Source organism: Crocuta crocuta, unplaced genomic scaffold (genome assembly GCF_008692635.1).
Source record: "Crocuta crocuta isolate KB4526 unplaced genomic scaffold, BGI_CrCroc_1.0 scaffold70, whole genome shotgun sequence".
Taxonomy (NCBI): Eukaryota; Metazoa; Chordata; class Mammalia; order Carnivora; family Hyaenidae; genus Crocuta; species Crocuta crocuta.
The window spans coordinates 6,174,860-6,201,932 of NW_027528417.1; the positions used below are offsets into that span (position 1 = coordinate 6,174,860).

Sequence of the window (27,073 nt, forward strand, 5' to 3'; positions counted from 1 at the left end):
GACCTGAGAGGAAATCAAGAGTCAGACACTCAACCGACTGAGCCACCCAGGCACCCAAATTATATTTTTATTTGTTAAATCTGTCTACCCTGACATGAGGGCCTACCTACAGGATTGCCTAGGAGTCCTCACAACATGGGGGATGACTTCCCCTCGAGTGAGTGCTCTCAAAGCAGAAGCTGCAATACCTTTTGTGACCTAGCTTCAAAAGTCACATGCCGTCACTTTCCCCATAATCTTCTGGTCACATAGGCCAGCCCTGATTCGGTAGGAGGGTAGTACACGAGAGAGTGAATTCCAGGAAATAAGACTCAGTAGAGCCATCTTGGAGGTTCGCTTTCATATGGAGTAGATTCTCCAATGGCTGAATTCTATTCCTAGCCTCTCTATTTATTTTCAGGATGCCAGTTGAAACATCCAGTTCCCCCATCTTTAAAGTGGGAAGCATAGCCAGTCCTGCTGGGTGCTTTTCATAGACCAGATCCTTAAAGATGTGAACCGGCCACTCTTAAATGCCTGCTCTAGTGGAGGGAGGTTGAAGCTTAAGTAATCCCACAACCAAGTGGATGATCTAAAAACCCTCAGCTGTGTATATTGGAATTGTCAATCTAACAGTGTGCAACGTCCTTCTCAGTGCCTTTATTGCATTAATCCTTCCCTTATTAAAGACTCCCTTTTCTCTTGTCAGAAGCGATCACTCACCAAAGGAGAGCTGGCTGTATTGAAATGTATTACAAAGTATTCAGACAACAGGATGGTCCTCATCAACTTCCAGAAAATATGATAACCCAGAATGGACTTTACCTCCACAGCACATTCAAACTACAGACTCATCTTTGATCCAACCTCAGGACATTTAGACTTGCCATGGCCTCTCCCTGGAAATTCTCCGTGACACCCACTCCCCAAGAGTCTAGCTATCTCTTCTCATTATTCAGGGCTCTGCTCAAATAGCACCTCCTCCGATAGGCCTTTCCTTACTAGCTTATGTAATATTGACCACCACCCTCCAAATCTGGTCAATTCCTATCCCTTTAACTTTCTTTGTTTTCTTCTTACCACTTGCCATTCTATGAAGTCGCACTTTTCACTGTTTATGTGTGTATGTCTGTTTCTTCCACTTAGAACGTAATCTCCAAGAGGACAGGAGCTTTGCGTCTTGCTGTGTCCTCAACAAATTGAATGGCTTCTGGTATATATTAGACAATATACATTTGCATAATGAACAAATGAATGAAAGAATGAATGAATCCTAGCAGATATATTGTTTTATAGTAGACTTTTTTCCCTTCAAGTTTATTCATTAATTCACTCATTCACTGAACAAATATATATTATGCACCAGGTTCTATTTTATTTACGTGTAATCAGAACAGACAAGGTCATATTCATAATCTTTTTTGAGAGGAGTTTCTCACTATAGACTTAATCGCTGCTATTTTGGGTATGTAATTGGCTGTGAGATATCACCCTTAAAATTCCTGGAAGCTCTCCTGTCTAGTTGAGTGGACTTATCAGGAACTACCTTAATTCTCTCAGCATCTCATAACCACATCCTTGATTTGATATTACCTTGACATCATGTGTTAATTTGATCATCTTTTCCTCACTCAAGCAGCTAGAGATGAGAAAGTTTCTATTTTTCAAATCAAGTATTACTAGATTCCCTCTAAAGGTGGCCTGGAAACCAGCCAGTTCTCTTTTTGAGTTCATTTCTTCTTGTGGCCTATTATCATATATGGCTAGTAAGAGCCCACTGACACTTTTAGTATTCTGCCTGGAGATCCTTTGGACATGATCAAAATTCCATTTGGTACATTTTCTATCTTCTACATTAGTACAGGCAACTGGCTGTTGGCTGATCAGGATGATCTTGGCTGGCTCAATTTGCTTCTCGACCAACTCCCCTTCAGTCTCCAGCAGGCCAGCCAAGGCCTGTTCTCCTGGCAATCAGAGACCAAAACAAAAACAAAAACAAGAACTTTTAAAATCAGCTCAATGCAACAATTTATCACTACTTCTCATAACTGTGTAGATGGGCCAGAATCACCTGGGCAGTTCTCACCTGGGGCCTCTCATGAAGTTGTAGTCATATGGTGGCTGGAGTTGAAGTCCTCTGAATGCTTGACTGGGCTTCTATCCAAGATGGCGTCTTCACTCACGTGCTGAGAGACTCACCTAGGACAACTGGAAGAATTGGGTCTGCTCAGCCTCATTCCAGTGGCTAGGTTAGTCTTCCACAACAACTCCAGTCTTAGAATAGCTGGAGTTCTTACACAGTAGTTGGCTTCTCCTGGAGTTTGCATTCTAAGAGCTATATATTACCTGAAAAGCTTTAATAATTACTTATACCTTTACTTCTCCACTGCATTTCTCATGTGGCAAGACACTGGCCATGAGTGGAGTGACGGGGCTCTCCTTGCCATCTAAAATGAAGGAACAAGTCCATCCACCGGTGGGTGGCAATTACAGGGTAACCACTCAGGTGCCTCGGAGCGTTGCAATAGTCTCTGAATTGACTGTGTCTTCTGTACTGATGAGTGTGGGGTTCTGAAGTTGGGACCTCCTATTTTCAGAGTTTCTGGGACATTTGGCCAGCATTCTCATATGACATCAGAACATTTGACATCTTCTGTCTTCCTCTGCTGTCAGAACAAATCCACTTGCCTTCTATCTTACCACAATGACACAATATTTCTGTCTTTGCTGGAGTTTCCCTGAAAGTAGAGCCTGTGATGAGAACTTGGGAACATTTATTTGGTAAGTGACCCCAAGAAGCAGAAGGGAGGGAGTGGGGAGAGCGAGACTGGTGAGGAGGAAAAGCCAAGAAGGGGACATTAAGTGAGCCACCACTGTGTGCAACTGTGCTCAGTTCCACCGGGACCTCCAGAGAGTCTTAAGAAGTATTTCCTAGAACTGTCCATCCAAAGGATGGATGTTAATCCAGTCAGGCATTTATCCACAAGCTTCTGCCTAGTTGGGGGCTGCCCCTGCAGGGCTAACCATGCACTCAAGCGTAGGCAGAGAGAGCGAGCTGGCCTGGGAGAAGCCTTGGGGCAGAAGGCGGAAGGATTGATCCTGTGTCAAGATGCTGTCAGCTCAAGCAAGTCTGAGCTTGCACAGGACTGTCCTCTGTAGCTGTGGCCGGCAGGTGTGACGCAGGCCACTAGAGGCATCTGGTGCAGTTTCCAGTGACCACTTCTTTCTATTCAGGGGCAAAGGTTTTCATCCCAATTCTTGTCCTTGTAGCCCACAGGAGGCCGTTTAGCCAGCTCATCACCAAACACTGAGGAGAGAGCCAGGGAATTCTCATCTTGATTCCACTCAATCACAGTCGCTTTCCCCTTTGAGAAGAATAGTGTGTAGGAGTTTATTTTTTCTTTATTTTGAGGTACACACACTGTTTTCGGGAAGGCATTTATTTCTACATCACATTCTTCTCAGAGAAGGGTGCGTGATGTACAAAGAAGGCAAAGGAATAGCCCCACAGGCTCCCGGGAGTGAGATGAAAACTTGCTCGCTTAGGGGGGTCCTTGTTACCTGAACCCCAGCCGGCCTCTGGGGATCCTCTTTACACCCGGGGGTCTAGGGGAATTTACTCTGAAGCTGTCTTCCCATCTCCAGGCATATTCTACCAGCCAAAAGAGCCTACAACCCTCTCCCACTGTTCTCTCAGAATTCTGCCAATTCTTGGGAATTTCTGTTCTCCTAGGTCCACTGCCTCACAGGCTCCCGTGTTGTGGGATGTTTTATAACACATCAATCCCAATGAGAAACTCAAGCTGGCATTTCATTCCAGCAACAAATAATTGTTCACATTCAGCATGTGTGAATTTGGTGAATTTCACTAAAAGCTGGATAGAGCAGATCTCAAGAAGATGGTCTCACCCCACTTCATGCAGAATTCCAACACCTCACTGCTTCCTTCTCTCTCGCCCTTCCATCTTTTATCATCATGAGTAACTTTAAGAATGGCCTGGAAACTCAGAAACTTTCTGCTTCTGCTATGCAACTGTGCTCTCAGCAAACTTGTCCACCAAACACTGAAGTTCAATGGGCTTTCAAAAATGTTTCCCTGTGTACTTATGAAAGCTTTGTTTTGTTCTGTTTTTATTTCTTTATTTTTACTTTTTTATTTTTTGAGGTAGAGAACGTGTGTGCAAGCAGGGGAGGGGAAGAGGGACAGTCTTAATCATGCTCTATGGTCAGCATGGAGCACCACGTGGGGCTTGATCTCACAACCATGATTTCATGACCTGAGCCAAAATCAAGAGGTCTACGCTTAACTGACTGAGCCACCCAGTCCCCTGTTTTATTTTGTTTTTAGAAACAATGATAGTTCCCTAATTAAAAGAAGTTTGGTGCCACCTACTAAGATAATATTATCCTACTCAATTCAATTATTATTAGAAATTCTGTGCTACCCTCCGCACTTCCTTACAGGCTTATTTGCCACACTCCCTCCATCCTTTGCCTTCCCATGGCAGGCTTTCCCACCAAAAGTGTGACCTACAGGCTGTGGTATGAGCAGAAGCAACAGAAACCATTAATTAATTAATTATGAGGATTTACTGGAAGAATGCAAGGGTAGCTTATGGAATACAAGAAACTGGGGAAGCCCCTAGCTCCAGGAAGTCTGGGATCAGAGCTGCCCATAGCAGCATAAGTCTAGAGTTTCAGACCTATTTCTTTAAGTGTCTACCATTAATGTGACTCTGCTTGAAAGACTGCGAGTCCATATTTGTCTATGTTTCATATTTTACATTCCCAAGACAGAGACTGATGGGATCAGCATAGGTAAAACATCCACTTGTGGATCTATGAAAGATAGTTATGGGCAGAAGAAAGTGAAGGTTTGTGGTAGAGACATGGCCTATTTCCACAGTGGGATCAGGGAGGTAACATGGGGAGGGTGAGACTATTGAACTAGAAAGCCCCCCCAACCCTGCCAGAAGGTCTGAGGTAGTCATTCATCGATAGTCTTTCTTGCACTCATATTGGTGGGTCCTCAGTTCTGATATCTCCACCTTGGGGAGCCCAGACCTTCAGTCACTTGATATTGATGGAATTGATTTAAAAATTTTTTGAAATGTTTATTTATTTTTGAGAGATGGAGTGTGAGCAGGGAAGGGGCAGACAGAGTGGGAGACACAGAATCTGAAACAAGCTTCAGGCTTCAAGCTGTCAGCACAGAGCCCAATGCAGGGCTCCAACTCACAAGCTGTGAGATCATGACTTGAGCCAAAGTCAGATGCTTAACCGACTGAGCCACCCAGGAGCCCCATGGAATTGACTTTTTAAAGAGTATAAGCTGTGGACTCTGGGGAAATTTTATGCTTTAAGGCTTTGATGCCTGAGAAACATATTCCAACTTTTCCTATCACTGCCAGGGAAGCCATAATATAATTTTGGGGGTTGTATTTCATGGGTCTTGTCATCTTTATCTTCCCTGTGCTGTGAGGCCTGCTGCCCTCAACTTCACAAATGTGATCCTTTTATCTGTTGCATTTCTGATTTTTCTTGACTCTTCTTCCTCCTCTAATCATTTAATACAGGCAGTCCCCCCTGCCCCCACTTGTATTATCTACCATCCCATCTTTTCTCAGGGTGAGAAAGACATTTTATAAAGAAATTTGGGGATGAAAACCATTTATCTTAAGCTCTGTAGGTATGACTTACGCCGTATAGTTTTAAATATTTCCAAACAGAGCCTAGACACCTATTTCTTTAGAATTTTGCATTGTCATGGATTCTTTTAAAATTAAGCATCAGATTGTATGGTTAAATTTAGTGGTTTGAATAAAACAAATTATTTCTGCTTGTAGTGGTAAAGAAAAAAAAGAACAGAAAAGCATGGAGATTCTCAATCGATCAAATAGGTGATTCTAGTCTTGCTTATTTAGACTTTGGATCGTGACACTTCTTCCACCTACTGCAGAGGATCCCAATTGCTGGTTGAACATTATGATGTATGATTAATAATTGTTGGTGACATTTTTCAATTATTTTCTATCTGGTAAGCACTCTAGTGGCCTCTCTGTGTAACATATTAGCTTCCTTGGGCTGCCATAACAAATGACCACAAACTTGATGGTTTCAAACAATAAAATTCTATTCTCTTCCAGTTCTGGAGGCCAGACGTCCAAAATCAAGGTGTTGACAGGGCCATGATCCCACCGAAGGCTCTAGGGGAGGATCCATCTGGTGGCTCCTGGCCATTCCTTTGCTTGTGACAGCTCAACGCCAACCTCTGACTTCATCTTCATGTGGTCTTCTTTCTGTCTCTCTGCACTTTCTTCTTCTTAATCAGTCATTGGATTGAGGGTCCACCTTAATCCAGTATGAACTCATCCTGAGCATTAACTAATTGCATTTGCAAAGACCCTGTTTCCAAATAAGATCACATTGTGAAGTTTTGAATGGACATGAATTTGGGAGGGGGCAGTATACAAGCCACTACACATAGGGATTATTACATAACACTGTTTCCATTTCATCATTGGAAAAGTTGAGATCCAGGAGGGGCAGCCACTTGCCTTGTTACTCAACTGCCCACTGGCAGAGCTAAGTTGTAGCCTCAGATAAGTCTGAGGCCAATTCCATGTTTTTTCTGCTATACCATGCTGCTTCTAGAAAACCAGTCTGCAAACTCAAGCCTAGAAAGTAATAGCATCAATGGTTGTCCAACAATTGGCCCCCAGATCATACCACTGGAGGCAAAAGGTCAGTGGGGTCTGTGAGAATTTGGTTTTCATTTTAGGTATGGAGTTAAGATCTAAGAGAATAATAAGCTCATCACTGTTTCATAAGGGGAAGCAATCCTTTCATGCACTGTAATTCTGTCCAACAACGATGTAACTAGTCAGCCATCACATGAGGGTGGGAATGTCAAGGACTTGAGTGGTCAAGTGATCCTGAGCAGGTCACTTTTCCAGGTCTCTGTAACAGAAGGGCCTAGCATTGGACAATGCTTTCACCGCAGATGTTTCTCAGGTGTATACAACGCACTTGTATAGTCACGGGGAGGTGTTCTTGCCCATATATGTTAATGTTTGCTGGAGTGTGGGCAAGGTAGTACAAAGAATGTACATTGACTTTTCACCTCAAAGTTAATAGTTAACGTAGTCTCCTTGTTTGACTCTGTTGCTTGTTAGCTTTGATCAGAAAGAAAAATTCTGAAACATGGGATGGAACTGTTTGAACATTTACCTTTCTTCACCTACAGTTTATTTTTGTCAAGTTAGGTCAGGATAGCTTTTCAAAAATATATTTCAAAAATACAATATACCACTATGCTATTTACCATATAAATCTTGGAACAGATGTTAAGTGTTCAAAATAGGAGAATTTTCTTTACAAGCTCGTGCTGTTTTTTAAAGGTTAGAGACATCTATTTGCAGCGATCTAGAAAAATTATTCTTTGTGGGTGGCTCAGTCAAGGTCTGTGGCAGCTCTGTGTGGTGTGAACACCATGAATTTTGGGGTCACAGAGACCTAGGTTCATATTTAAGTTCTGTGACCCACTAGCCATATGACTTTGGGTGAGTCACATAACCTCTGGATCTCATTCCCCTCCCTGACTGCACCTTGAAATAGTCACTTTGTAAAATTATTGTGACTTTCGAAAGGAAAATGTGTAAAAATTTGGCATGTAGTAGGAGGTCAATAAATATCACTCACCTTCTTCCTTCCTTAAGTCAGCTGTTCTGTTGGGTCAAGGTCTGCCATTTTGAAAATGTGGTTAGCACCTTACAATTAGATTCTCTTCTCTTCCAAGTTTACTAGGGAAATGGAAAAGGCTGATCTATTTTTCTCATTATAATTAGGCCTTGGGGCAATATTCTGGAGGAAACCCAAACAGCATGGAATGTTGCTTCTCCTTTCAGGGAAGTGTCTACGTCCAAATCTGTAAGTTCAATCTGCCATTTTTCCTCACCAGTGGATTTTACCTATTGTGCCCTTGAAACAAAAGGAACACGGTGGACCCGGCAGCAGGCTCACTTGATAAATCATTGTTGGAACTAGAGGGAGTTTTGTTGCAGAAGTGACAAGGGACCACAGCCTGCTTTGGTGCCCAGCCCAGATAAAATGTGGCTGAGATGCAGAATTGCTTACTGTTCAGTGCTGTGGTACATTTCCTGTTGGCTCTGCAAAGAAGTGACAGATGCCCATGATTGTGACCAGGACTTGGTCTGCCAGGGGAGCTTGTGTAGAAGGGACTAGGCTATGGGGGAGATGGGGATGAGGAGGAGTGGCTAAGTTTGCTGGGTGCAAAATCCCAGACAATGATGCCAGGGGCAGGGGAATGGGTCAGATCACCTTGCCCCGCCCAATGCCAAACAAGTAATAATCCTCAGCGGGCTTCCCTCCTTCGTCAACCTTCCTCTGTGGCCCCTAGATGGATGAAGAGGAGAAATGAGTGCAGGAGACAGCCTGGTAATCATTCAGTGCAACAAGGCAGAGCGGTGGCCATTCCTGCCCCTGGAAGGAAGATCACAGTTCAGAACAGGGTCCCTGGAACCCAGCAGCCTGGGTTCAAATCCTGCTTGAGCCACTCCCTGTTGTGTTACCTGGGGCAGTTATCTTACCTCACTGAGCCTCAGTGGCCTCCATCTGATGATAATAGAACCTACATGGTGGGGTTTTCAGAGGATTAAAAGAATATTTTTAAGTGGTTGGCACATCTCAGCACTTTGTTGTTAAATTTCATATAATCCTTAAGGAATCCTTTTCCATTATGGGATGAGACACCCCCTTTTTCAATCTGAAAGTTAAAGCACTGAATACATAAGCAGAGCTTTACTGATTTATAAGCATATATTCATGAAAAGTCTTACAGAATGTGAAAACATCAAACATGTTTGTATGTAACAGACCACCTTTTACAGAGAGAATCCACATGTCTGATATGAGCACAGTATCTTTTTTTTTTTTGCCACTGATTCTTCCTAGCAAAGTCTTACAGAGCTCTTTCTATCTTGGGAAGAGCTGGAAGCAACCCCAAATCTTCAGTAAACCTCCTTAGTTGTAAGAGCAGTGTAAGAAGGAACTGGGTGCGATGAATCTTGGGAACAAATCGAAAGACTTCTTGAAGTAGAGCGAGCCAGCTGGGGTAGAAACAAGTGCTTCCCCAGGCTAGCTCTCTGTGTTAAGTCTGCTGTTTTCACTCTATGCATCCCGGATCCCACACCACCATGCAACACACCCTGAGCATGTATATGTGTGTGTGCGTGTACGAGCATGCACATATGCTTCCGAGCACACACACACACACACACACATGCATGCACCTGGGTACAGGCATGCCAGGATTATCCTACTGAACTCCCCTCACTCTGATGCAATGACCCTGCTTCTGACTGGATCTAAACAGGACCCAGTAATGCCATTTGCTCAGTCCTGGAGGTCTGGGAACCAGCTGTGTCTCCTACACACCATTGGTCTGTTGCCTGTATTTCTTCTGACCCTTTCAGTGCATCCTTGTTTCCAGCCTAAAGCCCTCCTCTCTGACTTGAGACACAACTTGGCAATCAGGCTCCATGGGACACAGCCTGCAGTGCCCCCCGCCCCAACCCCCGGCTCAATACTGGGAACATGACCAAGTCAGTTCCAGCCACTGTGACCTCACCCAGTGTAGACAGCCAGGCCTTGAGCACCTACTACCTGTTCTAGTGAAGAGGTGTCACTATGTCCTTCTGAAGCTGTAGCTTCTGCTAATCCTCACATTCTACCATTTTCCTCTGACCTAGTTTGTAAATGGCACATTTCCTACTCTGAGGAGGCACCCTGGTGGTGTGCAGTGATGAGCAGATGGACCTTGACTCAAAGGCTGTTTTAGTTTGCAACTTTTGGGGGGACTTCCATGTGCACCTGGGACACGATTTCTCCCTCCCATATCTTAAGCATCCTGTGAAGTTGCAGAGGTGGAAACCCTATAAATTTCTAAAGGAAACTATCGTTTCTTGCCCTTTCCACTCTCAGACCTGCTCTCCTCCCATCCTTGTCCCTCACACCACCTCCTCCATATTAGAAACAGCATTTTCATCAATTGTCAGTTTCTTTGGCCACCTATTTCTGGCCACTGACTCCATGGGATAGACACATATAAGCCACTAAAGACAGGGAACGTGAGGACTGAGTTCCTCAAGAGCATGACGGTGTCCCCAGCCCAGCGCCTGGCTGAATGAATGAATGAACAAATGAATAAACGATGATGTAACATAATGTATTGGCTACTTAAGATGGAGGGATGCCTCATGCCATCCAGACTGAAGACTCCGTCTGGTAATGTGACTGCAGGACCCCATGAAGCTCAGCTCCCCAGTGAAGACTAACTGAGTTGAAGATAGTGTGCCACAGAAGTATCCCTGCTTCTGTGCTGCTCTTTCTGAACTTCTCCGCCCCCACCCCAGCCAGGACTCTTCTTAGAGTTCACCATTGGAGCACCCACATGACTCTGAGAGAGTCAGAACGCCTGTCTCTCTCTCCCACCCACCATCATGGAACCTCGGTCATCCCCCCCTCCGCAAATTTCTCTTCTTGACTTCAACCACCAATCTTAGCCATGATCATCTCTTGACTTATTTACTGTAGAATTTTATTTTATTTTTAAAAAGATTACTTATTTATTTTGAGGTTGAGAAAAAAAGAGAGAGACAACATGAGCAGGGGATGGGCAGAGAGAGAGAGGGTGAGAGAATCTCAAGCAGACTCCCTGCTGCCAGCACAGAGCCTGACTCAGGGCTCAATCCTGTGAACCATGAGGTTATGACCTGAGCCAAAATTTAGAGTCTGATGCTTAAGTGACTGAGCCACACAGGCACCTCACCTTACAGAATTTTAGACCTCCTAATTTGTTCAGGCAGAGTAATCATTTTATAGTGAAAATCAGATCATGTCATNCTGATGCTTAAGTGACTGAATCTGTAAAATTCTAAATTACAGAATTTTAGACCTCCTAATTTGTTCAGGCAGAGTAATCATTTTATAGTGAAAATCAGATCATGTCATCATGTCCTTGCTTAAAATCCTTGCACTGTATTTAGAGCAAAATAGAATTCAAAATAAAACTTTGAGAGTAAAAATGATGCTAGCTGCTGTAACAAATGGAACAAAAGACATAGAGCAGTTGAAACACAATAAAAGGTTAATTCTCAGGTACATAAGAGTTCAGGGTGAGTGTGCCTAGGCAGCCACCACCTGTCCTCTAGGATTCAGGAGCCAGACTTCCTTCCTTCCATCTTACAATTCCACAGTCTTTCAAGGCCTCATAGACAACTGCTTCCAGCTGGAAGACTGGGAAGGGAAGTCTATGGAGAAGACAGACCTACTTCTTAAAGGTTTTAGCCTAGAAATCGCACATGTCACCTTGGTTTCTGGCAAGAAGTGGTCTATAGCCACATCTACATGCAAGGGGGTTGGGTCCTGACCTGCCAGCCATTTCTCAGAAACAACTCCATTCTCTGGAAGGGGTAGCATGATTTTTGGTGGAAGCTGGTTATCTCTACACCATGTAGCACCCAAGGCAATGTGTGATCTGGTCTGCTTTTATTGGTTCATTTGAGGCCACCAGCATAACCTTCCTCAGGGTAACCACTCTTCTCGTTCCTTACTAGATCTCACTCTCCAGCTCCCTCAAAATGGCCATGACACTTTGTCTTCTATCTTGAGCATACCAAGTTCTTCCTGCGTCAGGGTCTTCACTCATCCTGCTCTACTCCAAAGTTCTCCTCTTCCTCCTTCCCCACCCTTGTGGTTTTTCTGGGCTATCTCTCACAATTCCTTCAGATTCAACTTAAATATATTTTCCTCAGAGAGGCTTTCCTGACCTCCACATACAAACTTGTACCTGTCTAGTAGTATGCTTTCTCACGGGGCCATGTTCTTTTTCTTCCTGATACACGTGTAACTAAAAATTCCTTGTACATAGCTTCATTAATGCCTATTTTCTCCTGTTAGACTCTATGAGGGCCAGGACCCAGCAGGGTTGCTCATCACCAGGGTTACTCCTGGGTTAGACTCAGGGCCAGTGCAGTGCCATAAATATTTGTTGAATGAATGGATGGATGAATGGATGAATGCCTTGTGAATGTCAGGAGACAAGGTAATCTTGTATTTATTTAACATTTGTTATATGTCATCACCTGGCTAACACCTTTACACACATTATCTGATTTCATCCTCAGTCCAACTTTTTAAGATGAATATTTTTATTTTCACTTTCTCTGAGGAATCTGAAGCTCACAATTCTTAAGCATTTCGCCACAGTTCAAACAGCCAGAAAGTGGCGAAGGCAAAAGTCATACCCATTTGTACTTGCTCCCAAAGCACTGGGCTCACTAAGGTTTTACAGGAAGTGTCCTGCAAGGGAATTTGACCAGGAAGTCTGAATCGAGCAAACTGTTTTGAGGGCCAGCCTGCTGCCTGAACTTTCATTTATGCTTGCTTGCTTTCTGTGTAGGCAGGTGCTGTGGGGCATGTTTTCTCTTTTTATCTTCATTTAAATAGGTTTTGGTAAAGTTTAAGTGTATGTCTATTCCCACCTACTTCACTCACAAAAATTCTCCCTTCCACTTTTTTCATGTTCCGAGAAATACAAATTCTTATAGGACCTTCTTCTATGAAATGTGTTCAATCAGAAGGGCAAGTGATCATGTACAGGCTTAACCAGTGAGGCCCCAGGGCTCCAAGGCCAAGCAAATCCAACTCTCCATTGGGATTTCCCAAGGCTCTGGCTGAGGGGCAGAAAAATATCACCAAACCCAAAAAGGGAGACAGAAGGAACTGTGGCATAAAAGAAATGTAAATGGCTTTGAGAAAAGGTAATTTCACATTTGCACTGAGATCCCACTTTGGAAATCTCTGTAAGGTCCCCTCCCAGACTCCCCCTTATCTCCCAGTACCCCCGTCCCCAACACTTCATTGTCCAATTACAGAATTCATTTTGAGGCTAAAAGAGAAGGGCCAGGAGAGAGGTGGGGCGGGGGAGTGGAGGGAGGTTCAATATGGAAATGCCATGGTCAAACCAGGCCACATCCTGTCCCTGTTAGGATGACCAACTGTTCTGGTTTGTCTGGGACTGATCTTAGTGCTAAAATCAGCAAAGTCCTGGACAAATGGTGACAAGTTGGTCACCCTCATCCCCACCAACAACCCTGAGAAGTATGTGCTCATACTTTTGTGGCTAGTATTTTCTAACTCCCAGCCACTAAAAGTTAAGACACACAGGTAACATGTGCTAAAACAGTTTTTGAGATGCATCATTCTATATTTTTGAACAATCAAAATATAGCCTAACTTTACTGGTGCTTTAGAAAGATACACTAGGATAATTTGCAATTCAGAAGTTGCTTAAAATTAAATATTAAAATAAAAACCAACATTCACCAGGTTAAACACAGGATCTGTGCATTTCTCTGCTTTTATGTTACATTTTAATATAAATTTTATTTAAAAAACAACAAAATTTCTCATTTTGGAGATTCCTATCACTGTTTCACAAATAGCAACTGCCATGACTTCATAGATTAGTGATTGACAAGGAGTTTACATTTTTAATTTGAATTCAGGTTATCTGTTTATATATAATTATGCAATGTAAGAAAATGCAGGGAAACTTGTCATTAAAAAATGATGGCATTTGACAATAACATAATTGAACACTTTAAATTTTAATGTTATACATTGTGATATTATCTTATAGAGCAAAAACTACTATAATCTGTTCAAATTAGAGACAATGTATAAATGTCTACTATCTGCTTTTGTTAACACTTTTGAATCAAGGCCTTCATTTTAATTGAATAGTGAATATCAATCTGTGAAGTAATAATCTGAATTACATTTTATAAAAGAGCATTGATTGAAGGACCAAAAAAAAAAGAAAAGAAAATAATATGTGAGCCCCAGGTTTAACGCACCTGGCTGTTTTCAGTTGGCCTCTGTGATAGGACTGTATTTAGAGCCTTGCTTCTTTATTAAAAATGTCAGGAGAGGGGCTCCTGGGTGGCTCAGTCAGTTAAGCGTCCACCTTCAGCTCAGGTCATGACCTCACAGTTCGTGGGTTCAAGCCTTGTCAGGCTCTGTGCTGACAGCTAGCTCAGAGCCTGGAGCCTGCTTCAGATTCTGTACCTCCCTCTCTCTCTAACCCTCCCCTGTTCATGCTGTCTCTATCTCTCTCTCAAAAATAAATAAAACATTAAAAAAATTTTTTTTAAAGTAACACTTAAAAAAATGTCAGAAGTGGTAGTGTTGATTTATTCAGATCCTAGATAAATACAGATGGCCAACCTAAATGATTTTGCATATGTCAGTTCTAAGTAGAAAAGTTAAAGAAAACCCAGGAAAGAAAATACGTGGTTTATTTAGTATTATGAGGTCTACACGCATGGAAAAGAGTCCCTACTCGTCATCATGGATGGGAGAGAAAAGAGGATACCTACGTTCTTTACCTTTTAACCCAAAGTGACCTCACCTGTTAGGGGACACAGCTGGGTTGGTGGGCTGTTCCTCCCTGGGAGAAGGGAGAGGGGGGGAGGAGCGAGAACAAAATGAGAGGGGACTCTCAAGGGGTATTGGCAATTGAAGCATGCAAGAGACTCCTCCACTTAATGGTTCCAGTGAGGTCTTTTTTTTTTTTANCACAGGAGAGAGGTGGATGGGACTTGTGAACTCGGCACTGGTACATGAGCATACTTGCAGCTACAGAGGGGTAGAATTTTCTTGATTGACCATGTCCCAGAAAATCTGTACCATAGGCCATATAAGTCAAACGTCTGATCACCGTCCTTGGTATAAATTCCCCCAACTTCCTCTCCCACAACCTGCCTGATGAGGAGTTTCAAAAGTTGAAATAGCAAAGACAAAGGTGTGCCATGACCAGGCAAAGAGGCCACATAGGCCCGGAGAGTTTTCAAACTGTTTTTTTTTTTTAAACTATGAAATATAGTTTAATCAATTACTGGATGAAAAAGTCCAGGAAAAAAATGGAGGGCATACCAAGTACAAGAAGGTTATTTCTGAGGGTGTGGAGAGGGTGGGGAGCCAATGGGGTAGGTGAAGTGCTTGTGGCTAGTAACTGTGGGGTCTTGTGGCAAAGGGCAGAGTGATGATCTGCACAAGAGCCTTGGCCTTTGTAGGAGGGCGTCAGCACCCACATACGTGCCTCCCACAGCCCCACCAAACAGAAAGCAGGGGTGACAGGTGTCCTTGCTATAGTCCATCAGGGTCAGCCCACTGGAAAGGGCAAAGGGAGACTGACTCTCCAGCCCACTGGCTAATGAACAACATCATGACAAAAGAAGGGTGCATTGTTGAGCTCTTGTGTGCCAGGCACTGTGCTAGACACTGGGAAATGCATTCCCTATTTAACCCTCAGATAACAGGATTGAGTCGTGTTGGGGTTAAGAATCAGATCTCAAAACACTTGGGGCTCCGGCAACGAAACCAGTGTTGTGTCCATGGGGGGCGGGAACAAATATTCTTACCAAGCTATGTGGAAAGAAAAAGAGCTTGAGAACAAAATATGGAGGGAGGAGGAGGGCACTATTAACCAAATAGGTCCTCCCCCCTCCCCCCACACATCCCCAGCACAAACCCTGGCTGGAGTTCTGAATTCTGGGCCCCAGTTCTGCCTCCAACAAGTCAGACAACCTTCTGTGTCCTGTCTCCCTGACCCTGTGTGAGATTTTGACCCCCATCTACCTGCCCGCCTAAAGGAACGCTTGTTTCCAGCAGTCCAGCCCTGTTGACACACAGTGAATGGGAATGAATTACTCTTCCCTTCCCAGTCTGAAGTTTCTAAAATTATCACGCTGTCACAGAACAAAATTAGTCAAAGCCCAAGGGAGCCATTAAATTAACACCCCATGAACTTAACTCTCCTTACTTGACTCCTAAGACAAGTTTACAATTTTCAACAACATTCTTACTGAGGAAAAACGGACGGAGGGTTTGTCTGGAACATTCTAGATTGCTTCCTGGGGTCACCCGGCCGATTCACCTCCTGTGATGTTGTTCACACATTACCCTGTTCACTGACCCTTGTGTCAGCTCAGTCATTTGCGGTGAAAGTGAAGGTGACTTTCTGTAGCAGGAATTCCACACCTATGTGATATGAGGATTTGGTTAAACGGTTAGAAAGAGGTTGCCCTTGGCATCAGGTCTTCGAAGCATTAAAAAAAGCTCACCTGCTCCCAGAGGCCACCGGCCTTGGGAATTTACAACTTGTGTTAAGTGATCAGAATCCTATCCCTTGACCCACAGACTTGTTCTCATGGGGACTGAGTGCTGCCCACACCAAGCTCACCAGGTGATAACTTGTGAGCTAGACTGGCAGCGAGGAGGCCAGAGCTCTGCTTTCAGTCTGCAATGGGGGAAGTCACTCCTGGGTTAAAAACTGGCAAACATTGGAGGCACCTGGGTGGTTCAGTCTGTTAAGTGCCAACTTTGGCTCAGGTCATGATCTCACAGTTTGTGAGTTCAAGTCCCCTGTCGGGCTCTGTGCTGACAGCTCAGAGCTTGGAGCCTGATTCGGATTCTGTGACTCCCTCTCTCTCCCTCTCTCTCTGCCCCGCCCCCATTGTACTCTATTTCTGTCTCTCAAAAATAAACGTTATAAAAAACCAGCAAATACTTCCCATTATTCTTCAGTGGGAGCCTAGCCTCCTATCTGGCTAAGCCGACTTTGCTTGGCCCTACCCGTCGCTGCCCTGCTCTGTGCTGAGCACCTGATGGTGACCTCCAGAGCCTTTTCCTCCACAGGTCATGTCTCTGCCGGTGGTTGCGTCTTACTCGTGGATCCAGCTCACATCTGGGCTCTGGCAACACCACCACCTTAGTTCCCCCAGCCCAAGGCGGGAACAGCCGCCCCGGTATCCCTCAGATGCCCTTTCAGCTTTTCTCTTACCTCTAATAACCTGCACCGACTCCCTGGCGTGGGCTCTGGCTTACTATCTACACCCTTCTGATGCACTGGCTTTCTTTTTCTTACATAAATGGGCCACGCCATTTGTTCTTTCTCCTGTCCCCTACAAAGAAGCAAAATACCCCTATGCTTTTCACAAGCCATCCTTCCTTTCTGGGGCCTGGCCAGCCCAGAGCAGCAGCCTCTGTTTCGGATTCTTAGACAGAGGTTTCTTTACAAAGCAGGCCAGGCCCTGGAGCTTGGGCCCAAGTTGTACGCAGCTAACTCACTTCCACCTTCCCAAATTCTGAAAAAGCCCAGAGATACCAGCACATGCACAAAAGGTCACTGCTCATTTTAATCAAACCACATTGCTCTGCATGGCTGGGCTGTGGCCTTCAGTCAAGATTTCCTGCGTGGCAGATTTTCTCTCCTCTCGGATAACAGTGGTATTTGCTGCGAGCGTCTAATAGAGCTTGAAATTACCCTGGCAAGTTGTTTACTCTTCTCCAGAGTGGTGCTGGGCTCTGTGCAGTGTTTATCCAGCACTGTCCTTGTTTTTATTAAGTAAGCCCTTGCACATCCAAAGTGTGCTGTAGGCTCTGTAAATATTTTATTAGCCTTTGTAATTAGTCCTTACATCTCACAGCCCTGCTGGGAAGTGGGTCAGTGTGACAGTCCCCATTTTGCCACGGAGGTGAAAGACACTTTTCCCGGAGCTGGGAAAAGGGCCTTGAGTCTGAGGTTGACTTCCAGCGAAGGGCAGAGACTGCGGTTGCTGGCGTTGATAGGGATCTGATAGTCCAATGGGGAGTAGTGAGAAAAACCGTCCATCACCCCCATCGTGGTTGGTGATTCCTCTGTAGGACTGTGCTGAGAACTGAATGAGAAAATACAAGAAAAGCTGAGGGCATATGGGCAGGTCAGCAAGAGGCAGGCACTCAATGACACTGGTTCCCTCTTCACCACTTCCCTGCCCCCGCCTCTGCCTCTGCTCAGTACCACACTGAGGCTTGATGGATGCACCCCCCCAAGTGTGGGAAGAGGAGGGACAAAAATGGCCACAGTGTATGAGGGGTGTGTTTCCAAAATGAGATCTATGAAGTCTCTTATTGGAAAGAATCTGTTTTCTTGGAGGTCAAGTACATGTTGATATTTATTTATTTGTTTGTTTATATATAGACAGAAAGTGCAAGTGAGTGAGGGGCAGAAAGAGAGAGAGAGAGAGAGAAGTGGGGCTCACCAGAAGCAGGGCTCCAACTCACAAACCTTGAGATCATGACCTGAGCCGAAGCCAAGATACTTAACAACTGAGCCTCCCAGGCACCCAAATATGATTTTTAAATACGCTTTTCAGGGTAGAAAAAATTCATATAGAGCTATTAGATGAACTTATTAGTTGTGATATTTAAATATTCCTTGGTATATACTCAATAAGGGAAGAGATGTAATCAAATGTACCCCCTGGGTGATTTTGTCAAGCCCCCCTTATATTTCTGGGCAGTTTTGTTCTGTGTATTTTTAATTTTTTTTAATTTAAAGAATTTATTTTTAATGTTTATTATTTATTTCTGAGAGATAGAAAGACAGCATGAGCGGGGGACGGTTAGAGGGAGAGGGAGACACAGAATCTGAAGCAGCCTCCAGGCTCCAAGCTGTCAGCACAGAGCCGGATGCGGGGCTCAGACTCACTAACCGCGAGGTCATGACCTGAGCTGAAGTTGGATGCTTAACTGACTGAGCCACCCAGGTGGCTTTTAAATAACTTTTAAATAAAGGCCAAAGTAAATGAACATGAATCAAATAATCAAATTTTAAAAATACAGCTAAATGGAAAATGATAATAGAACAAGGAATTGCAAAGTACAAATGTAGGATTTTTGAAACCAAAGGTAAATATCTGAAGGGGAAAGCTGATGGTGTGGCATTTATAATTATGGGCAGTCTCAGCAAAATTCAAAGTTGAAGGAGGAAGGAAATAGCAAGTAAAAAAAATAAAGTTTCCTTCACCGTGAAAGTGAAGGGGGCTGAGCTGGCAAAATGTTTATGGGGACATAAACTTACTTAATTTCATATAGCAATGGAAGATAGAGGATTAAATACACTAATATTTACCCACTGTCATAATGGAGAAGCGTAGTAACAGCTGTAAGTGGATGGTGACAAGGGAGTTAGTATAGGAAGAAACCCCCAAAACTCGGTCAGGCCACATAGTAGGAAGAAAATAGATAAATCGGGACCAACAATTATAATAAATAGAAAACATAGAAAAATGTTCTGTGATTCTGTGTCTCCCTCTTTCTTTGTCTCTCCCCCGCTCACACTCTGTCTCTCTCTCAAAAATAAATAAACATTAAAAAAAACTTTTAAAAAGTTTTAAATCAATTTTGTTCTTTTTAAAAATGTTTTGATGTTTATTTATTTTTGAGAGACAGAGAGTGAGCAGGGGAGGGACAGAGAGAGTGGGAGACGCAGAATCTGAAGCAGGCTCCAGGCTCTGAGCTGTCAGCACAGAGCACGATGTGGGGCTCGAACCCATGAACCATGAGATCCTGACCTAAGCTGAAGTTGGCTGCTTAACGGACTGACCCCCCGTCCCTGCCAGGCGCCCCCACATCAGTTTTGTTCTAACTTGAGTTTGCCAGAAAGCAACGCCTAAGACCAAGCCAGACACACTGGGGTTTTGATCCAGGGAATGGGGCAAGTGACAAGTGGTGAAACAGAGGAGACAAAACCAGTTCAAAGACGCACTACTGCTTGGTCATGACTGCAGGTGACTGGTTGCTCTATCAGGGGGACAGCCTGGACAGCTGCATGAATACGTCTTAGCACTGTCCATCCATGGGAAGAGAGAGGGAAGGATGCCTCTGTCAGCTCAGGATTCCTCCCCCACCCAAACCAGGTGGTCAAAGATGTGACTCACGGGGTGTTAACTCTACTCCATGTACAGGTTGAACATACATCCGAAGGGAGGTGGCTCCTGCCTGGGTCTTTGAGAGAAGCCCAAGGGCAAGAAGTTAGAAGCACATGCATGGGGGGCGCCTGGGTGGCTCAGTCGGTTGAGCATCCGACCTCGGCTCAGGTCATGATCTCACGGTTCGTGGGTTCGAGCCCCGTGTNGAGCTGGCCAAATCTCATGGGGTGGGATCCGGCACTGCAGCTGAGATTTGAGTAACAGGCAGGTGAGGCCAGGACAATCTGAGGCATACAGGATTTCAGTGTAAGCATAGTACCTGCAAATCACCACCTGATCACGTCATACAGAAAGGCTTAGAAGAGTTACCCCACCCACCCCCAACCCTTCCTCAAGCCCGCTCCTTTAGAAGCAATTTCTTTTTGCCTCCTTGAGCTGTTCACCTCTGATATTAACCTGCAGGTTTCTTCTTTTTTCTTAATTTTTAATGTTTATTTTTGAGAGAGAGAGAAAGCACAAGTGGCAGGAAGGGCAGAGAGAGAGGGAGACACAGAATCTGAAGCAGGCTCCAGGCTCTGAGCAGTCAGCACAGATCCCCATGCGGGTCTCAAACTCGCTAACTGTGAGTTGCCCTAAGCCAAAATCAGCCATTTAACTGACTGAGCCACCTAGGAGTCCCTAACCTGGATATTTCTAAATATTTTCATATCCCTAGTCTCTTATTCACTAGTTTTTAGAACGTATCTATTAATATCCTGTTCAAATGAGTCAAAATGTTGTAATGCCACCAAACACCCACTTCCCTGCTCTCATCTTCCCAAAAACATTTACAGAATTGTTTTTTGTTCGTTCAATAACAGTCAATGTTTACAGGATTGTGGCTATAGAAATAATGTCCATTGTGGTGACATGTAGAAGATTATATTTTTTTCCTGTACAATTTGTTTTCATTTTTCTGAAATTAATGGTTGCCTAGTTTTTATGTACCTGTGTCTCACCCACACACAACATCTGATCTACCATATGCCAAGCAGTGTTTTCTTTTGGGGGACTCCTTCCTATTAGATCAGCTTGGGGTAAATAGTTCCCTTCATTCTCTTTGTTTGGCTCTCTCTTTTGGAGCCCCTGCTCTTCTCTAATCTGGCTGCCTGGACCTGCTACAAAGTTCTCAGCCAGAGACTTCCTTTTATGCTCTTCCCTACTGGAGAAACTTTCTTAGACCCTACGCCTTCTTCTTCTTTGGTTTACTCACTTAATTTGCTGGAGCTCATCCATCAACGGTTGCCTAGGAAAGGGTGTTTTTCAGCCCATGTCTTTGTTTTCTCCTTCATACCTGAATGAGACTTGGGTTGGCAATAGAATCCTACACTGTGTATTATTCTGTCTCAAAATTGTGAAGGTGATTCTCCTTGGTCTAGCATCCAGCATTGCTCTTTAGAAGACCCATACCAGTCTGACTTGTAATCTCACTCATTTTATTTCCCTCTGGAAGAGTTTGGGAGCTCTGAAGTTTCATGGCTTTGTGTTGGGTAGGCTATTTTTCACTTTTGCTGCACTCTTTCAGTAAGGAAACTCATGTCTTTTCATGTTTGGCATAAAGTATTCTTTTGGCATTTTACCTTCAACCATTTTCTCTCTGGAACTTATCATCTAAAAAAATTTTTTTTTAAGTTTTCCATTTATTTATTTTGAGATAGAGAGAGCATAAGTGAGACAGGGGCAGAGGGAGAGGGAGAGAGAATTCCAAGCAGGGTCTGCACTGACTCAGCACAGAGGCAGATACTCGGCTTGTACTCATAAACTGTGATATCATGACCTGAGTGGAAATCAAGAGTCAGATGCTTAACCGACTGAGGCACACAGACACCCCTGGAACTCATCATTTTGATGCTAAATGTCTTAAATTGATCTTTTAGGTCTCTTATCTTTTTTTACTTTTATTTTTTTTTAAAGAGAGAGAGCGAGCAAGCATGAGAGTGGTCGTAGAGGGTCAGAGGGACAGAAAGAATCCTGAGCAGGCTGCATCTTCACTGCAGAGCTGGATGCAGGGCTCAGTCTCATGACCATGAGATCATGACCTGAGCCGAAATCAAGAGTCAGACACTCAACCAACTGAGCCACCCAGGTACCTTTAAGTCTCTTATCTTTTATTCTATTTTTCTTATTATCTCTTTTCACAATGTTCTATGCTTGGTTCAGAGCTGCAACATTTTATTTTATCTCATATCAAGTTTTTATAACAGGCAGTTATAAAAGGCACTCCATAGANAAAGTCTCATGACCATGAGATCATGACCTGAGCCGAAATCGAGTCAGACACTCAACCAACTGAGCCACCCAGGTACCTTTAAGTCTCTTATCTTTTATTCTATTTTTCTTATTATCTCTTTTCACAATGTTCTATGCTTGGTTCAGAGCTGCAACATTTTATTTTATCTCATATCAAGTTTTTATAACAGGCAGTTATAAAAGGCACTCCATAGATACTGGTTAAATAAATAGGCCTGTCTGGGGGTAAGATAATTATTTGGGGCTGTCTTCTGTTCTGGTACTATGTTTGATTTCCAGATTCCTGTTTATTTGTTGATTTCATTTGATATCTTTCTTCATGTATGAAGTTGAGTCTGTTAGAATTGGGCTTGGCTGAAAGCAACAGAAAACCATCTATAGTGATTTAATTAAATAGGGGTTATTCTCTCATGCAAGACAGCCTACAGGCTTGCAACTTCTCCACAAAATGATCAAGCATCCAGGCTCCTTCTAAGTGCCTGCTCCACCCTGCTAGGCTGAAAGATGGCTGCATCATCCCCAGGTATCACATCCACATTCCAGAGAGAGGTAGAACAGAGGAAAGACAAAAAGGCAAAATCTGGATGTAGTTTAGTAAAGAGCTTTCCATGCAGGGAAATGTGCTGTTATATCTCACTTACTAAGTGCGAGCCACGTGACCGACGCTGCCCGCAGGAAGTCTGAGGAGCCAGTGTGGGCACATTGCAGCCCAGACAGAACCAGGGCTTACACTTATCAAAGAAGGGAGATTGCGTGGTAGCAACTGACAACATCCAGTGATTGTTCGTTGACTGTTTATATTTAGAAGTGAGACACTGGATGTCTGACTGTCCACGTGCAGGATTGTCAGTGGAGTTTCCCTGTAGATCAGTTGGAGACCTGACAATTCTGACAAAGGCTGAAAAACATTAGCAGGTTGCTGTCTGTTTTCTAGTATCCTCAGGAATGGCTCTTATTCACAGAAAACACCATTTAGAGATTTGTTTTCATTTTTGTTAAGAAGAATCAATTTTTGAAAACTCATTCTTCTTAAACTTTTGACTTGTATTTACATACGTTATTATCCTATTTCTAAGTGTTACGGGTCTTAAAATCACCTCTGAGAAGTTTTTGAATGATGTTTGGTCCTGTTTATGAGCATCGTTCATTAGATACCTTCAAATATTTTTAAATGCATATAGAAATTAATACATTCAATTTTCTTTTTAAATTCTTTATTTTCCTGAATTAACAAACAATGCTTTCCTGAGCACATAAATAACTTTTATGTTTAAAGTATTAAATTTATAATTATGTTGAATCTAAAGTTATCTTATATGTTTTATATGTTTAAATTCCCTTAAAATCACATATTTAAAACAAATATTTAACACACATTTCTTTCCCCTCCCTCCCTCCCTCCTTCCCTCTCTCTCTCCCAATCTTTCTTTTTTTCTTTATCTTCCTTTTCATTTTAATTCCAGGTTAGATAACATACTGTGTTCTATTAGTTTCAGGTGTACAATATAGTCACTCAGCAATTCTATACATTATGCAGTGCTCATCAAGATAAGTGTGCTTTCCAATCCCCATCACCTATATCACCCATCCCCCCCACCCACATCCCCTCTGATAGCCATCAGTTTGTTCTCTATAGTTAAAAATTTGTTTTTTGGTTTGTCTCTTTTTTCCCCCTTTGTTTGGTTTCTTAAATTCCACATATAAGTAATTTATATGGTATTTGTCTTTCTCTGACTGACTTACTTCACCTAACATCATACTCTCTAGATTGATCCATGCTGTTGCAAATGGCAAGATTTCATTCTTTTTTTAATATAGTTGAATATATATCTGTATATAGATATATATCTCACATCTTCTTTATCCATTCATCTTTTGATAGACATTTGGGTTGCTTCCATAGTTTGACTATTATAAATAATGCTGCAAAAACATCAGTGTGCATATACCCTTTTGAACTGGTGTTTCATATTCTTTGGGTAAATAGTGAGTAGTGAAACTACTGGATCATATGGTAGGTCCATTTTTAATTTGGGGGGGAAACATTATACAATCCTTTTCAGTGTCTGCACCAGTTTGCATTTCCACCTACAGTGAATGAGAGTTCTTTTTCTCCACATCCTCTGTAACACTTGTGTTTTTGACTTGAGTCATTCTGACAGGTGTGAGGTGATATCTCATTGTGGCTTCGATTTGTATCTCCCTGATGATGAGTGATGTTGAACATCTTTTCATGTGCCTGTTTGCCATCTGGATGTCTTTTTTGGAGAAATACCTGTACGTGTCTTCTGCTCATTTTTTAATTGGCTTATTTGTGGTCTTTGGGTGTTGAGTTGTATAAGTTCTTTATATGGTTTGGATACTAACCCTTTATCAGATGTATTATTTGCAAATATTTTCTTCTATTCAGTAGGTTGTCTTTTAGTTTTGTTGACAGTGTCCTTTGCTGCACAGAAGCTTTTTATTTTGATATAGTCTCAGTGGTTTATATTTGCTTCTGTTTCCCTTGCCTTAGGGAAAATACCTAGAAAAATGTTGCTATGGCCAATGTCAGAGACATAACTGCCTGTGTCTTTTTCCATAATTTTTACTGTTTCAGGTTTGGTTCTTAACCCATTTTGAGTTTATTTTTGTGTATGGTGAAAGAAAGTGGTCCAGTTTTATTCTTTTGCATGTCCAGTTTTGCCAACACCATTTGTTGAAGAGACTGTTTTTTTCCCATGACATATTCTTGCCTCCTTCATCAAAGATTAATTAGCCATACAATTGTGGGCTTATTTCTGGACACTCCATTCAGTTCCATTGGTCTATGTGCCTATTTTTATGCCAGCACCATACTGTTTTGATCACTATAGCTTTGTAATGTGACTTAAAGTCTGGAATTGTAATACCTCCAGCTTTGTTTTTCTTTTTCAAGATTGCTTTAGCTATTTGAGGTCTTTTGTGGTCTCATACAAATTTTAGGATTGTTTCTTCTAGCTCTGTGAAAAATGCTGGTGGTTACTTTGATAGAGGTTGCATCAGATCTTTAGATTGCTTTGGGTCATATGGACATTTTAACAATATTTGTTTTTCCAATCCATGAGCATAGAATGTCTTTACATTTGTTTGTGTCATCTTCAATTTCTTTCATCAATGTTTTATAGTTTTTAAAGTTCAATTTGTCACCTCCTTGTTAAGTTTATCGCTAGATATTTTACTGGTTTTGGTATCATTGTAAATGGGATTGTTTTTCTAATTTCACTTTCTGCTGCTTCATCTTTAGTGTATAGAAATGCAATGGATTTCTGTATATTGATTTGTATCCTGCACCTTCACTGAATTCATTTATCAGTTCTAGTAGTTTTTTAGTAGAATCTTTAAGGTTTTTGTATATACAATATCATGTCATCTGCAAATAGTGAAAGCTTTACTTTTTCCTTCCATATTGGATAACTTTTACTCCTTTTTGTTATCTGTTTGCTGTGGCTAGGACTTCCAGTACTGAGCTGAATAAAAGTGGTAAAAGTAGGCATCCTTTAACACACATTTTAAATTCGAGTTCAAGGTTTTCATTTGTAATTAGCCAAATTCTAACATTAAAAATACATAACATATTCCTTCTTAACCAAATTCTAACATTACAAATACAAAATATTCCTTCCTAACCAAAAATATCAATACAAAGATTTTTACTCTCTGAAGTCTTTCCATCCTCAATTCTAAATCTTTTTGTGGCTTAAAGATGTCTAACCACTAAAAGTTCAGCTCTGCTCCTAGGTAACCAGGGTTATTTCCTGTTAGAGATTTTTCCAGGACTTGATACCTGGAGCTTCAGAAACTAGAATGATTCCTTTACCCACCCAATCTGTCACATTGAGCCCCTCTTTAGTAGGTTGAACCATATGAAAACAGCATTTTTATAGCATTGCAGATATGTGAATATTGGTTCAACTTAGTGGAGACATTTATATCATGGGTTGTAAAACACAGGGAAGCAATATTCTTATAGTCCTTTCTGCTTAATTCTCCAGGCCACACATTTCTTATATATATCTCAAATGACATTTGAGTGATCTTGAGCTATCTCCATGAAGTCATTTTTAGGATGTCATCCTCCCTTCATCTTCCCTTGACCCAGGGTCAAATAGTATCTTCTAAATTTGGTATGTGTTCAAGTCTGCATACTCTACTGGTACACTGAACAAATCGATAATAGCCATAGGATAGCAGCATGAGTAACGAGACCCAACAGCAATACATTCTATCCCACTTACCTTCACATTAACTTCTCCGTCTGGGGATATTTATCCTCCCCAGAGGTTACTGCTCCAGTCCCTCTTGGGGAGTCCATGCTTGAACCCCAGCCTCCTGAGGAAGGCTGTGGGGGAGGTCCTTGTGTGCAGGCTGCAAACTTTCACTTAGTTCCTCTAATTAAGCTTCAGGCATTACGTCCCACTCCCCACTGCCTCTGCTGTCTTCTGCATTGTAAGATTTTGCAAGTCAAGCTCCCCGGGCGTCCTCCTGACACTGGGATGGAAGAGAGTACAGCTGAGGTGCAGATGGTTTTAACCAGTCTGCCCGGTTCCAGCGCCCAGCGCCTCCCCGCCCATTGCTGTCTCTGGTGCCTTTGAGTCCTGTTCTGCAGGGTCAATTGGCTCTCACATGCTCCACCCCCTTTTTCATTGCCAAACATCTACTGAAACCTCTCATCTGCCGCTGTTTCTTCTACTGTCTTTTGGACCTTGTGGGAGTTTTCCTTTGTAAAATTCATTTACAACCCTTCAAATGGGGTCACAGGAAAGAGAAATGTAAATGTGTGGTCAACTTTAACTGCAAGCCATCCATTTAGATTTTACTCGCTGCATTAGAAGTGAGAAGCCCACTGCTATTTCTAGTCGTTTGCAGATCTTGGATCTCATGTGATTTTCATCTGGTTTGCATTCTCCTGTCATGAATTCTTCTTAGACAGGACACCTGGGTAGTGT

The 27,073-nt window shown here is 42.7% G+C and overlaps 1 long non-coding RNA gene across 1 annotated transcript; it reads right to left on the reverse strand.

Moving 5' to 3' along the window:
• Nucleotides 1-1,356: 1,356 nt before the first annotated feature.
• On the reverse strand, nucleotides 1,357-26,672 carry LOC144223693 (uncharacterized). Its single transcript, XR_013332787.1, has 3 exons — nucleotides 26,363-26,672; nucleotides 2,066-2,187; nucleotides 1,357-1,943 (listed from the first exon to the last, which is right to left on the reverse strand). It is a non-coding gene; the product is annotated as an uncharacterized LOC144223693 (long non-coding RNA).
• Between the last annotated feature and the right edge of the window lie 401 nt (nucleotides 26,673-27,073).